The following is a 4,323-nucleotide window of genomic DNA, read 5'->3' on the forward strand; positions in this document are numbered from 1 at the left end:
ATTTCTTTTCAGTTACAGTTTTTATTTAGTTGATTATTATTTTGTTTCGATTTAGTTTTTACTTTAAAATTATTAATTCGTTTTAGTTTTAGCTGCAAGTTAACTAAATTCAGAAAGATGCATTTCGGTTTTTAGAAAAACAAAATCTCTTTCAATATCTTTACATTTTAAGAGGCTTTTTTTTTTGGTTCACGCTGAATTGCTGCATACAAAATAAAAAATAAAAAAAAATTGTACTTATCACTTCAAATTCCAGGTGTGTTTTTTGACAGTGCGAAAACATTCATCCACGTGCTTTGGGCAACATCGCCACAGAGCAGAAAGGCACTGCTTGCCTGTCGTATTTCTATAGCAATTTCCTAATGCAAAGCAGAATATTAGTTTTTCTTGATTAATTTTTATCGTTTCAGTTTCGTTTTAGTTTTTAAACATCTTCCAGTTTCTATTACTATTTTGCTAAGGAAAATGTTTATTTATTTATTAATTATTTATTTTTTTGGCCATTTTCGTTTTTAGTGAAAAAAAAACATGCAATTCTGAGTGACGCAAAGCTTGTGGCCACAGCTGCAAATTGATTGGAAACAGAAACTGTTGCTGCAATCCACAAGAATAGAACGTGCCTCAGATTTATAACCAAAAAAGATCAATCCTTTCCCAGTCCAGATGAGCAGCATGCAGTGTACGCACTGATCCTTTTTAAGGTCCAGTATCACTACAACATCCTGTCATCCCTCAGTAACCAGTTCATGTGTGTGTGTTATAAAACAGCACTGACACGTTTTACAAACTCAGCTCTTTATAAGAGTTTATAAAAGAAAGGGCGGCACAAAAGAGAAATAGGCAAATAAGCTGGTGAAAGAACCTTTTAAGTGTATTTCTTGGTTCGGTTCCTAGCAGACAGAAACATTTGCTTCAGGGTGGAGGAGGAGATAACACGTTTTCAAGCCCCTGCTTGAATTACCTACTGAAAGAAAAGGATCAGTCAATGTTAATCAGGACTGAAATATTCCCTGGAAACAGGCATCCCTCCTAGGACGAGAAACCGGAAACACCCGCCATACTACACTCAGCCAAATGCCACTCACCAGTCATGGACGTCAACAATTAGATATGGAAGAACCTGCCAGCCAATCATTTAGGTCTTGCCTAAAATAGACTTGAAATGGAGAGAGGCAACTTTTACACATCACAGATTACAAATGACAAATGAAACTGTTAAGGGCTTGTCTATGATCCATGACATCTGACCCTATGTTCTGATGCCATGCTCTACCTCGTCTAGATAAACCGCAGCCCAAACCAAGACACTTCAGGCCAGCCTGGAGTAAAGGTTTATTTATTTATTTATTTATTCATAGCGTTTTTGAGTCCACATACTAATCCTCCTTTAAATGTGTAGAAGATATTGAGCTCTTATCATTTATACTTCAATTTGTGGCAATTCTGTTTCTGAAACTGAGACACACAGTCATACAGACTCTTGTTCAGCACTGATTTTTCTTTCATTGTATTAACCATGACAGTTCGTGTTTAAACAGACCTCATCGTGTAAAAGTGACATTTTTATGGTGACTCAGCGGGAACGTTTTATTTGCGTGACGGTCAAAAGGTTTTAAAAAGCATTACGAATATATTTTTTTTTTTTTTTTTTTTTTTGACCATAAAATATTTTTTTCAGTGCTGGAGCAAATTAAAAGCTTTTCTAATCCCAGGACTTGCTTGTTAATTCCCCCCCACCCCAACCCATCGTATTATTTCTATGCAGGTTCCCAGGAGGTAAAGCCAGCCAAGTGTGTAAGTCAGTGTTTTGTGTAAGCAGGTTTGACTTTCCTCTCTTCTCCTCATTTTCTGAGATGTTATCACAACAAGCAGCCAGACAGCAGGGCTCAGCGAAGAGGAACAAAGTTCTTTACTTTTTAACGTTTTCCAATGTTATGACATGTCACGCGACACAAGATTAACGGCAAGATTATTTACAAAATAATATACAGATTCAGTAACTTAGTCAAGTGGGTATACCCATAAAGCAATCAAACTTTGAAATTAAGACGACTGAATCATTAAAGTGGGAAAAATAATTATACTTGAAGAAATTTTTGCACATTAAGAAAACGATTCACGATGGAAACTGCTCTAAAATTTGAATTACAGATTTGTAGGTCAGAGAGGAAGACACCCCCCTCCCTCTCCCCATAGCAAGCAGCTGTCTGAGATTACTGTCATTCAAAACACACAGGTGTTGGGTCAGCAAGTTCATCTTTTGACAGGTCGCAGCACAATTCATCACACTGTACATATCGTGCTTTGACAGGAAAAGAGCTGCCCAGAGCTATGTGTGCAGAAAGACCGAGCGCAGCACCTTACCCATCGTAAGCACATAGTGTAACCTACATGTCTTATTGCAGTCATTCAGACACTGCTGCATCTCTCTCGCTGAACTCAAAGATTGATGTGTTTTGTGTCTGCCAGACCGTGGCGTGAAGAATGAGAAGTAGGGATGTGCTTTAATTAGACATGCCTTCCTGTGTGCAGGAGAGAGAATGAAACAGAAACAGGGCCAGGAAGGGTTACACACAACAGCTGGGGCAGAGCAGGATTATTTTTGCATGACTTGATTATGGTTTGATGCTCTTAATAACTTGCGCTAAAGACTGTATACCAGAATGTACTTTTCAAATGATATATAGTATATATCATTCTATATATATATATATATATATATATATATATATATATATATATATATATATATATATATACACACAGAAACATAACAAGCATGACCTAAAATGTATTGTTTCAGAATACAATCAGATCAAGTGAAATATAGAAGATTAAAGGAAAATAGATGGTTAAACTCAATACCGCGATGCCCTAAGGTTTAAACAGAAAAGAACTGTAGATTGTTACATCATTAACTATGTAGTAAATTACATCATAAACACTAGTAGATTTAAATAGAAATAAATTAGCGTAATTACCATGGCATCCACTGTTTGTTTTCCAACACATTTTCCCCTGACAAGGGTATGTTAAACTTAATGAAATGCTGTGTTATTTTCTGGTTATGATTGTTCTGTTTCAGCCAACGAGATAATTCTGTTCCTTTTCCCGCATGCAGCCTGGGTCTGTCCATAAAGACATTCTGAAGGTTGTTAAATAAGTTTGACACATTTCATTTGGAAAAGGGAAAATAACTCAACTCAGCATCCTCTCTGTTGCTAGATATATAAACTGTACAGCTTGATTTGAAAAAGCCATTGCTGAAAAGCAGACACAAATATGATAGAAGGAACTCCAAACTAACGAAAAGAAAGTGGCTAAAACACAGAATCCAGTAAATAACCAGGATTATCCTCCTTCTAGCTTCATTGCTGTTGCTCCTCAATGTTTAACTAGTGCATACGGAAAGAAAACTTAATCTTGCGTTCATGTTAGGATTGATTTCCAGGTTTGCAAGCACTGTACGTGTCTGGCTCTTTTGTGATAAGACAGCAATCTCTGGCTATTTGCAGCCTCTTTGCTTGGCTGAAGCAGTGAAATGCTAGCTGGATGTCTGAGCCGCTGGGTGCCTTGTGCAGCTCTCCAGTCTTACATGCCACTCAGTGGTGCAAATCGAATGTTTACACATATGACTTATCACAGGACTCACAGAGTGACGGACAGCCAGCTCCAGTGAAAACCACCCACTGGAAAATAAAAGAACCAAGCGCACAACACACAATAAGAAATCCCTCCATTTGACAAGCAGCTCCCCTGATAAGGGGCTGCAGCTGAGGCTCTGTTTTTAAAGAAGCCTCTGCTGAGTCGCGAAGCACAATAATACGTGCAGTCAAACTGTACACAAGCTAAAGAAGAAAGCAATATACAAACACTGCCGATGGGTCTGGGGAGACAGTGGGAAACAGGGACGGCTGGCAGGTGTTTAAAATAGGGTTTAAAATGTCCTGGAGGGATACTCAGCTCTTCCTTGGTGACGGCAGGCTCACATTTCTTCAGGGAAGGTGGAAACCTGAAGCAAAGTTTAAAGTTTGTTGCCAACCTTGTGAAATGTCAGTGTTGATTGCATCCTTTAAGCTCAATATGATAAGGAATTGTAGTTGAATTGTAGTAACAATAACCCTTAAAACATTTAATACAAATAATAATCATAAAAAAAAAAAAATATATATATATATATATATATATATATATATATATATAGAGATATATAGATAGAGAGAGAGAGAGAGAGAGAGAGAGAGAGATAGATAGATAGATAGATATTACAATGCCAGGAGAAAACCAGCAGCTTCAGAAAATGTATTATTGATTTTTAAACTG

Source organism: Polyodon spathula, chromosome 36 (genome assembly GCF_017654505.1).
Source record: "Polyodon spathula isolate WHYD16114869_AA chromosome 36, ASM1765450v1, whole genome shotgun sequence".
NCBI classification, from domain to species: Eukaryota; Metazoa; Chordata; class Actinopteri; order Acipenseriformes; family Polyodontidae; genus Polyodon; species Polyodon spathula.